The following is an 11671-nucleotide window of genomic DNA, read 5'->3' on the forward strand; positions in this document are numbered from 1 at the left end:
ACTCAGTTGATAAGACACGATCCCTACCCACCAGGACTTTCCACATAGTGGGGGAGAGAGGCATGCATGTAAAGTGGGGAAGCAGCATAGCCTAGTGGCAAGAGGCCAGGCTTGGGAGTCAGAGGACTTGAATTCTAATCCCTACTCCACCGCTTGTCTACAGTGTGACCTCGGGCAAGTCACTTAACTTCTCTGTGCTCAGTGCCCTCATCTGTCAAATGCGGGTTAAGACTCTGAGCCCCATCTCTGGACAGGGACTGTGTCCCACCTGATTGCCTCGTAAGAACCCAAGCACGTAGAAGGGTGCTGGGCACAGAGCAAGTGCTGAACAATACCACAATTATAATGGTTACTACTGTTCAAGCGAGGGAAGCAATGGAACACATGGTATGTTTTGGAGGCATTTTTTCCGCCTAAAAGGCTGGCAGTAGGATCTACCTTTCCCAGATTTAACCAGTGGGGTTAGAGCCATGTCCCCAACAGGTCACAAGACCGGATGAGATGTCCAACTGTGTTTTTAATGGATAAAATGTGCAAAAGTGTCTCTCAAAACTACAGGTCCTCCTAGGTGCAGTCTCACTGCCAGTGTTACCTCAGAACGGAGAGCCCAATCTTGATCATTCACCGGGAAGCTCTCCAGGAGAAAAGCAAGCAGTCACCAGGTGAATGTCCAGTAGGAATCAATGATTATTCTCATGTTTCATCAGAATGTCAGAATACTCATACCTTTTTAAAAATATCTTCCTGTAAGCCTGGTTTCTGAAATCCTTGGGTGGGGGGGTAACGTGATAATGAATTCTTTCTCTTCATTAAAACCAGAATTGAACATACAGTCTATGTGAAATGTTTTACCGTCATACAAGAGTCACATAACTTTCATAAGCTCAATAGTAAAAAAAAAAATAGTTCAACCACTCTTTCCACAATATGGAGAAGGATTTAATATTTTATGGCTATTCTACAGGTCCCTAAATTTTGAATGGAGCTGAGAGTACAAGTGGGAATGCTTGAAAGTAGAGGAAAAAGGCTTGATTAGAAAAAGCGCAATTTCAGTTTTTGCCCTGGTAAAATAGGCTGGCCTAAGCCCCGGAGCAACTCCCGAGACCCGCGGGTGTTGGCAGCAGCAAGTCTTCCTCATCTGCTCTACCAGTTTCTGCTCCTCTTCCCCAGCTCTGAAGGGGAATGATTGTGTATGTCTCAGTTGGATTGGGAAGTGCTAGGAATGGGTAGTGGGGCAGAGCTGTGAAAAGATGGTTTAGAAGCCAGTAGGTACAACAAGGATGTGTGAGTTGTTCTCGTTTTATCTTTGGCCCATTAATCCAAGGAAGTTGTGCACTCTCCCAGCTATTCCTTGGACAGTTTCAGTCTGGATCTAGGGCACAGCGGGTCCCTTCGGAGCAGGCAGAGAAAAAAAAATCCCCAAAACCCAACTTGTGAAAAAGCGGGGGCATATTACCGGCTTGTCTGTCCAAGGGTATGATTCTCGCTTAGGGAGCGAGAGGTCCTGGGTTCATGTCCAGGATGAGCCCTACTTTTGGGGGGAGCAGCATGGCATGGTAAAGCATGGGACTGGGAGTAAGCTGGCAATGGGTTCTAACCTCAGCTCTGCCATGTGTCTGCTGTGTGACCTTGGACAAGTCACCTCACTCCTCTGGGACTCAGTTATCTCATCTGTAAAATGGGGGTTGAGACTGTGAGCCCCATATGGGTTGGGGACTGGGTACAACTCTAATTGCTTGTATCCACTCCAGTGCTTAGTACAGTGCCTGGCACCTATTAAGCGCTGAACAAATACCATCACTAGTGCCACAGATCACGCTCCCGCTTTTTCGTCAGAGTAGTCACACCTTTGGCTGGCTCCGGAGTTCCCATCCATCTGCTTGCAGTAAAGCCCTCAGGCAGGGCTGCCACCTTCATTTGCCTTTGTACAAAGATGAGTTTTAGTCATTAGCCCTGAACATCTGCCTTGATTAGCCTGTGCAGACACCATCTCTTTGAACCATACAAAGACCACAAGCAAAGGAAGACCATGAGATGTGAGATGGGATTTTCACAATTTTATTCATTTACAGAGGTCTGGGGGAAGAAAAGGTTTTCTCTGAATATCTGGAAGGGGGAGGGCGGAGTGGCACCAGGGCAGTCATGAATAGCTTCAGGCCCAGGAAGACATCCAAAGGCTTGGGTCTTGTGTGGGGTTGGGGTGGACTCAGGAGGGCTTCCGGATTGTTTCCCTCATGACACTTGGGTCAGGGGTGGTGAGGGGCTGGGGTAGAGTCAGGAAGGCTTCAGAATGTATTCCCTCCGGAGACTTGGGTCTTCAGGTTGTGTGGGGTTGGGGTGGAGTCAGGAAGGCTTCGGGATGGTTTCCCTCCCGAGGCGTGGTTCTTCGGGTTGTGTGGTGCTGCAGTGGAGTCACAAGGGCTGCTGGATGGTTTCCTTCGTGCTGTGGAGGGTCCAGGAGGAAGTTAGAGCTGGCTCGGTGGGAGCGCTGTGGACCTCGAATGTTGGGGTGCTGTGGAAGCAACGGTTTTGACTCTTAATTTAGGGAAGAAAGGGAAGGAGGAGAAATGGAAGTGGCTGGAGAAAAAGGAGGGGAGGCAAAGAGGGGAAAAGTGAGAGAAGGGGTCCCCGGCAACACCTTCCTCCCTGCCCCTCCCTCCCCTGCACTGCCACCGCCCCCCCTGCAGCGGCCTTCACACCGAGGATCAGGGGGCACCTAGTGGCAGTGCCGCCATGGGCTTAGACCCCCCCCCCCGTCCCACCTCCTCAGGCCTGGCCCTTCACCTCCCTCCTTCCCTGGTCCCCTCTCACCGGACTGTCCCCGCTTCCCCTCCCCACCCCCGCAGTAAAGGGCTGCAGGGACAGGTTGTAGTCATAAATAGCTTCACGCCCAAGAAGGCATCCAAAGGCTTGGGTCTAGGGTTGGGTGGGGTTGGGGTGCAGTCAGAAGGGCTTTGGGATTGTTTCCCTCATGACACTTGGGTCTGGGGTGGTGAGGGGCTGGGGTAGAGTCAGGAAGGCTTCGGGATGGTTTCCCTCCTGAGGCTTGGGTCTTCGGGTTGTGTGGTGTTGGAGTGGAGTCAAGAGGGCTTCTCGATGGTTTCCCTTCCGCTGTGGAGGGTCCAGGAGGAACTTAGGGCTGGCTCGGCTGGAGAGCTGTGGTCCCTGAATGCTGGGATGCTGTGGAAGCAATGGTTTTGACTTTTATTTTAGGGAAGAAAGGGAAGGAGGAGAAATGGAAGTGGCTGGAGAAAAACAAGGGGAGGCAAAGAGGGGAAAAGTGAGAGAAGGGGTCCCCGGCAACACCCTCCTCCCTGCCACTCCCTCCTCTGCACTGCCACCGTCCCCCCTGCAGCAGGCTTCACACTGAGGGTCAGGGGGCACCTAGTGGCAGTGCCACCATGGGCTTAGATCTCCCGTCCCACCGCCTCAGGCCTGGCCCCTCACCTCCCTCCTTCCCTGGTCCCCTCTCACCAGGCTGTCCCTGCTTCCCCTCCCCACCCCCGCCAACTGCAGGAAGGGGCCGCAGGGACAGAGGCCGCGCCTCCAAAGGCAGATGGGATTGTGTCGCGTCAATTCTCCTTCTTGGTCCACCAGCTGAACCTTCACTTCATTTTTTCCCCCAGATCTGGGATCACTGATTCTCTCTGCTGTATGTGGGGAACAAAAAGATCCTACCAGCAGATTCGGAAGTAGAAAAGCAAAGGCAGGTGTAAATACACTGACATTCATCATGGTGACACTTGCCAGCTCCCAGGGCCACCCTGAGGATATCCCTCAAACCCACCCTTCACGGGAATTAGTGCATTTCTACCTTCGGGCCCCCCGGCACTTACCTCTGCTCCTACCGGTGCCTACCACAGATCCAAGATCCAGCCGGGAGTAGGAGCCCCCCAAATCTGTACAGGTTTAAAACCTTGAGAACAAAATACTCAGTGTGACAGGCATTCTTAGAACAAAAGCGTATGAGGTAAAATTGCTTGGAAATTGGACAGAATTCTCCCTTGAGGTTTTGGGTGCGTCTATAGTGTTATAGTCAGTTTGCGGTCATAAAGACATTCATCTAATCACGGTAGAAAATGCAGAGAGATAGACCTCACCAATTTTTGGCTTTTCAATGCTTGGTATTTTTTTTGTCCTAAGATATCCCAAACGTCTATGTTCAATGGAATGAGTGTTGCATGGATTTATATGTCATTTTAAATGTTAATTATTTTAGTATTAATTTTTATTTTAAACTATTTTATCGTATTTTATTGTGCTACCTTTAGTTGTGTTTTATGTTTATTTTTATTTTATTTAGCTATTTTATTGACATTTGAAATGCTGGTGTGATGGACTGCATAAGGCTTTTAGTAGTTTCATATCTTTTGAGTGAGAGAAACATAACATTCCATTGAACACTGAGTTGGTTAATAAGGACTTAGAGGAGGACAAGGAGTTCTCTCTGTTGTGCTTTTGTCATGCAGGTTTGAAATTGTAGTCCTGACATAACACTACAGAATTTTGAAAGGTATTTCCCTATCAAACTGGACAGTTTACGAACATGGAAAATGAGGCTATAAGGTCAAATGGGTTCAGCCCCAACCCCTCTGAAATCCAGAAGGCTCACAAGAGAAATATCCCAGACCATCTATGAGGATAATTTCTTGGTCCAGAAGTGCAGCCATAAAGGCCAACTGGGGATTTCTTTCATAGCTGGACCATGTTTTTCAGGAGGTTCTGCATGAAGAGAATCTCCCGTTTGCCCCTGTACAGATTATTTGCAGATTTCCCCCCTTCCCCACCACCCACCACAAAGGCCAGAGTAGCCAGGACGGGAGTTGATGTACCAAAGGGGAGCTTTTTGCCGGAAGCTACTTTCTCCCTACTCCCTCCAGGGCCTTGAAGACCCAAGACAAGAGATCAGCTGAGGAGAGGCTGTTTTGTATGAAGTTAAGTTTTGCAAGAATTTGGCTGATGCAAAACCCCTCCTCCTCCACCTCAAATTTTCTTTTATCACCCTCTAACATCCTGGACCAGAGGCTCCAGACTGAACCTCAGGTCCAGAACAGTTTTCTCTTAACCGGTAGCCGGATTTTCTCCAAACCCAACCATCATTGGATTTTCCTTCATTCTCTACTCTTCTAGAGGTGAACACTCGATGGAAGAAACGGAGCTTTTCTTGAGTAGTGCTAGCTGGCCCTGCAGGGAGAGAGAAAATGTGGTTCCATTCTTTATTGTGCACCTCCACATATGTCTACTACATAGATTCAGGAGTTAAAATCGGTTTCATTTGGATAACTTTTTCTCCTTCATAAAGCTTGGTTAATGAATGTTTGGGCAATGAGAAGAGGAGCCAGATGTGGTTCGTGTGATATTTCACCACACACACCAAGCAGAAAAGGGAAAAATCATCGGAAGAATCGTAATCCCAACAGTTGAACTGAAAATTACTCTCTTTAACGTATATCTATCTATCTATATATATATATCATATATCTATCTATTTGTGTGTGTGTATGTGTGTGTGTACGCACATACATTCTCTGGAATTGCTGCTTACCTGTTCCATTCTCCATCATTTCCACACCAAACCACCTCAGCTCTTAGGATGCTGAATCTAGAGAACGGGCAGGAGAGTGAGTATGAGAAAATCTGGTTCCAGAGGAGGCTACAAACCAATAGGCTCAATTCAGGGAAGGATGATGGCCAAGTCACTGCTACCAGAGTGGAAAAAAATGACTTCATCCAAACGAAAAACCAACTCATTTGCACTCTAGGGCAAGCTGACAGGGAGATTTCCTAGGTGAATCAGACAGGCACTGGAGACAACTGCAATGTTGACTGGACCAACTCAACATTTTTACAAAGGTCTGAATGATATTTTAATAGTAGCCAAATGTGGAAACAAATGATTTGTGGTTTTAAAGAATCCCAAGTCATGTCTTAATATAAATTTTTTAAGCCTCTTCAAGCACACGGGGAGTGACTGGTCCTCACAAGCGCCTGAAACTAGCATTCCAAAAAATCATAAACCCAGCCCTCTCCCATTCATCGTCCACCTTCCTACCTGGTTAGGTGCCACAGAGTGGTTTGTTGACTTGGTCCAAGGTTGCGAGGGAAGAGCAGGCAGAGTGGAAGGACAAAGTGAAAACCCTTTCAGGGATTACGGGGTTGGGGATTAGCATGAAGCTCTTCACCTACATTCCTACCTCTGTGCTCTCTGCAACAGCCCAAGCCATAAAGACCAGGGGTGGAGCCTGAAGACAGCTCAGGAGGACACACAGTTAGCTATCTGCATGGAGCCAGTTAGAATGTGCATGGATCTAGTCTCTCTGTTTTGAAATCCAGTTAGTCCGTCTCCACCATCTAGTAAAAGGCCTTGAAGACCTAAGGTGGAAAAATACATGGCAGATTGACTGGCAAGAAGCACATTCCTCCTTTGTCATCTCAACTCTCAACTGAAGGGCCTTAAAGGCCTGAGGTGATGTGAGAAGGAGGATGTTTGTTGGCATGATAAAACCTTTGCCCTTTTCTTTAGTCCCAAATATTTTCTTTTCTCTCCTAATTGAAAGGCTATGGAAGGCAAAGCCTTTGGTGGCAAAATAAAGGGGATAATTTGGCAGGAAGAAAATTTCTCCTTTTCACGCCAAGAATAGTATGTTTTCTCTGTCACAAGATACAGGACTTGAAGGATGAGGTTAAAAAAAAAGATGAAATTAGCATGTGAATCATATCTCCTTCAACCCCTCAAATGTTCTCTTTGCAGGCCATGGTGGCCGTGGGTAGAGAAATAAGTAGGAGATTTTCTTTTTCTTGCATAAAGCAAATAACTCCTTTCCCACGTTTATATTTTCTAGGCTGGTCTTAAAGGAGTTTACGTTAGAGAAATTCAAGCGTGGAGATGCTTTGCATGAAGCAAATTTCCCCTTTTATACCTCAAATATTCTCTTTTCAGGCCTTGAAGACCTAAGGTAAAGAAAAGCAGGAGGTTTTTTTGCATGAAGCAAATTTCTCCTTTTCCACCTCAAGAATACCTTAATCATTCTCTATCGAAAGGCCTTGAAGGCTGCAAGGTAGATTTACATTCGGGAGACATTTGTGTGTGAAGAAAATTTATCCTTTTCCAGCTCCTATATTTTCTCTTTAGGCCTTGCAGATCGCATGTGGACTAACCGATGGGAAAGTTTTTTGCATAGAGCAAATTTCTCTTTCCCCACTTCAGGTATTCTCTTTTCAGGCCTTGAAGACCTGCGTAGAGAAATAAAAGCAGTAGGTTGTTTGCATGAAGCACACTTCTCCTTTTTCACCTCAATTAACCTTGACCCAATCTCAATAAAAAGACCTTGAAGGCCTGAGGTGAACAAATGCACAGGAGATGTGTCTGTACGGAAACACATTTCTCGTTTTCCAGTTCGTATATTTTCTCTTCAGGCCTTGAAAACCCTAAGGTAGAAAAATGATCAGGTGACTTGTTGGATACATCCAACTGCTTCTTTTTCAATCTCCTACATTCTCTCCTCATGCCTTGAAAAGCAGGACACTGTTTCCATGGAGTACATTTCTCCTTTTCCACCTTGCATGTTCTCTCTAAATTCTCATCTAAAGGCCTTGAAGGCCTTAGGTGGAGTAACAAACGGTAACATTTTTGGCATGAAGTAAAACGTCTCCTTTTCCAGCTCATGTGCATTCTCTTTCCAGGCCCTGAAAACAGTAGGTAGAGAAATAAGTGGATTTCTTTTTTCCATGAAGGAAAATTATTTCTCTTGCTCACTGGGTAGTCTGCATTCCTTCTCAACTGAAAATGCCTTAAAACGAGAGGCGGCATAACGCAAAGGAGATTTGTCCAAATGAAGAAAATTTATCTTTTTCAACCCAAATATTCTCTTTTCTGGCCTTGAAGACCTCAGGGTAAAGACATCAAAGCAGGAGATAGTGTACATGAAGCAAATCCCACATTTCTCATATGAGATTTTCTCTATCCACTCTTGATTCAAAGGCCTTGAAGACCTGAAATGGACTAATGCACAAGAGTTGATATTTATGCATGAAACCAGTGTCTCCTTTATCAGTTCATACATTTTCTCTTCAGGTCTTGATGACCTTAGAGGGATCAGTAGGAAAGTGTTTGCATGAAGCAAATTTCTCCCCTTTTAACCCCATATATTGCCTTTTCTGGCCCTTAGGAGGAGAAACAGAAGCAGGAGATTGTCTGCATGAAGAAACCTTGACCTTTTCTGAAATAAATATTCTGTTTGTGGGTCGTGAAGACCGTACGTTAGTAGAGAAATGAAAGCGGGAGATGGTTTTCATGAAGCTAATTTCTCCTTTGAAGCCCCAAACGGTTTCTTTTGCGGCCTTGAAGACCTTGGAGAAATAAAACATGGAGATTGTCTATAGGAAGCAAATTTCTCCTTTTTACTGCGAATGTTCTCTTTTATGGCCTTGAACACCTTAGAGAAAGAAGTAAAAGCTGGTGACTGTTTGCATGAAGCACACTTCTTACTTTTCACCTCAAATATTCCCTTTGGAGGCCCTGAAGACCTTACAAAGAGAAGAAAAAGCAGGAGATAGTTTGCATGAAGCAAATTCCTCCGCAGGGGATGGTTTGCATGAAGCAAATTCCTCCTTTTGCACCTCAGATACTCTCTCTTCATTCTCAATTAAAAGGCCTTGAAGGCCTGAGGTAGAGTCATGCACAGGAAGTAAATCTGCATGAAGCAAGTTTCTCCCTTTGTCCCCCTGCAAATAGCCTCGTTTAAGGCCTTAAAGACCTTAGGGAGAGAACTAATAGCAGGAGGTTGCATCAAGAAATCTCCTTGTTCAACACAAACATTCCCTTTTCAGGTCTTGAAAACCGTAGGTAGAGATATAAAAGGTGAAGATTGCATTTAGCAGATTTCTCCTTTTCAACACCTTAGGTAGAAAATGATGAGATGAGTTTTTTTGTGAGAGGTAAATGGGAAACCTTTCCCTTTTTCACCCTAGATATTACTCTTTCCGGCCCTTAGGTAGAGAAACAAAAGCAGGAGATAGTTTGCATGAAGAAAACTTGTCCTTTTTCAACAGAAATATTCTCTTTTCGGGTCTTGGACACCCTAGGTAGAGAAATCAAAGTGGGAAGTGGCTTACACGAAGCAAATTTCTCCTTTTCAACTTCAAATAATCCCTTTTCAGGTCTTGAAGGCCTTAGGGAGAGAAATGAAAGTAGGAGAAGGTTTGGCATGAAGCATATTTCTCCATTTTCACCTGTAGTAGTCTCTTTTGAGGCCTTGAAGACCTTAGGTAGGGAAGAAAAAGTAGGAGATTGCGTGAAGCTAATTTTTCCTTTTAAGCCCCTAAACATTTTCTTTTGAGGCCTTGAAGACCTTGGAGACTGTATGCATAAAGCAAATTTCTCTATTTTCACCGCAACTGTTCTCTTTCAGGGCCTTGAACACCTTAGAAACAAGGCCTAAAAGCTGGAGATTGTTTGCATGAAGCACATTTCTCCTTTTCCACCTCAAATATTCTCTTTTCAGGCCTTAAAGACCTTCAGAAGAGATATCAAAGCTGCAGATGTTTTGCAGGAAGCACATTTCTCCTTTTTCACCTCCAATAATCTCTTTACTGGCCTTGGAGACCTTACGTAGAGAAATAAAAGCCAGACATGGTTTGCATGTAGCAAATTTCTCCTTTGGCACCTGAGATATTCTCTGTTCATTCTCAATTAAACGGCCTTAAGGCCTAAGGTGGAGGAATGCCTAGGAAGTCAATCTGCATGAAGCAAATTTCTCCCCTTTCTCAGCTAAAATACTCTCTTTTAAGGCCTTGTAGACCTAGTATAGGACATATAAGCTGGAAACTGTTTGCATGAAGCAAATGTCTCCTTCTGCACCTCAGATTTCTCTGTTCACTCTCAATTTCAAGGCCTTGAAGGCCTAAAGTGGAGTAATGCACAGGAAGTCTATCTGCATGAAGCAAATTTCTCCCTTTGTTCACATGAAATAGTCTTTTTTAAGGCCTTGAAGACCTAGTATCGAGACATAAAAGCTGGTGATTGTTTGCATGAAGCAAATCATCCTTTATCATCTCATATGTATACTCTTCTATGGCCTTAAAGACCTTGGGATGAACAATGAGCAGGACAGTTTTTGCATGGAGCAAAATTCTCCTTTTGGAATACCATATACTATCCTTTCAGGCCTTGAAGACCTTAGAGAAAGAAAGCTGGAGACTGTCCGTATAAAGCTAATCTCTCCCTTTTCATCTCAAATGTTCTCATCGGCCATGAAGACCATAGGTAAGTAAATCAAAGCAGGAGATTGTTGGCATAAAGAAAACTACTTTTTTCCCCTCCATCGTCCTGGCCATAGAGACCTAGGATTGATACAGCGCTGGGGATTAGTTCCAAGCCTGAAAGGGTTTTCCCTTTATCTATCTCTTGCCGCATGATCCCGAGCGAAGGACATCTCTCACTGCGTTCTTCGTTCTTCCAATATTCTTGGAGAAGCCGAGCCCACTGGAGCTTTTGACTTCAGGCTGCAGTCCTGTGGTGAAAGAAGGAAACCCCTTCATTAGTGTTTCTATCTATAGACGTAGGGGGATCCACAATTAGCCTGGTATACTTTGTCAAATGTTCCCCAGGATGATTCGGTGAATCTCTCACTGCCCTGAACGTGCGGGGCAGGTATGACTCTGGCACTTCATTTGTAGGGATTACCGCGCCTAGAGATAAACCTTCGATCCACAGGCAAGGGTTCCAACCTCCGGTATGTGACTGTAGACATCCCCCAACTTCTGACTATTGCTGAGGTAACTCTTCCCTTTCGAAATAGCTCTATAGCTCAATCGTCCCACCCCTAAACCCTTCCCTCCTTTTTTCATACCTCTGCTGCTGCCGGCATCTTTTCATCTACCCCTCTCCGCCCTCCCGTGGGCCGGCTTCCGCTGATGTCTGAGACTGCAGCTCTGCCTGTGTGGATGCCTGCTGGATGGGGCACTCCCAGAAGTAGGCAGGTTAATTATGTCTCTGAAAAAGATCAACCTGGTTTTGAGCACAGACTAGACTACTGTTTTCATGAGGTACAGCAGGTGATGTTTTCCAGATTTCATTCAGAATCACACCATTAGCGGATGTGCAAGAACTTTCTTTTCTCTCTTCTGTAACTAATATTAACCTCACGTGGAATAGACACCCAATCCCAATAGTCAGGAGAGTGAACTGTTCTAAATCAGGGAACCTCCTATTAAGACATTATACTCATTCTTTTTAAGGAGATATGAGGTAAACTTCCCTTGGAAATTTACAGCACGGTTCAGGTTTTTTTAATCTACTTTTAAATATCCTAACAGTACTAGGTATTTAATCACTTTTATTTTCCTTATTAGTTCTTCCTAACTAAAGGCTCCCTGTACCTCCTATCTCTCCCCTAACTGAATTTGAAGGATTACTAGCAACATCCTAGCCACAGTTCTTTCCCCTGAAAAGGGATTGGAGACATATTCTGTGAGGGAAAGTCAAAATACTTGTTCACCCTTAATATCAAAATCTGAGAGAGTTGTCAGCATTTCAATCATTTGATACTAGTAGGAAATGTTTTCAAGTTTGTTTCAGTTAGCAGATGATTAGATACTTATTTTTTTCTGATGGACAGGTCAACTCCCATCTTCTCTCAGGGTGTCCTGGTGCCCAGACTTTGCTTTGAGT

The 11671-nt window shown here is 45.0% G+C and overlaps 1 long non-coding RNA gene across 1 annotated transcript; it reads right to left on the reverse strand.

Moving 5' to 3' along the window:
• Positions 1-2810: 2810 nt before the first annotated feature.
• Positions 2811-6936, reverse strand: LOC119925719. The gene is made up of 3 exons (XR_005449826.1): positions 6053-6936; positions 5546-5602; positions 2811-5184 (listed from the first exon to the last, which is right to left on the reverse strand). It is a non-coding gene; the product is annotated as an uncharacterized LOC119925719 (long non-coding RNA).
• Between the last annotated feature and the right edge of the window lie 4735 nt (positions 6937-11671).

The sequence above is a fragment of the Tachyglossus aculeatus genome, chromosome 1 (genome assembly GCF_015852505.1).
Source record: "Tachyglossus aculeatus isolate mTacAcu1 chromosome 1, mTacAcu1.pri, whole genome shotgun sequence".
Taxonomy (NCBI): Eukaryota; Metazoa; Chordata; class Mammalia; order Monotremata; family Tachyglossidae; genus Tachyglossus; species Tachyglossus aculeatus.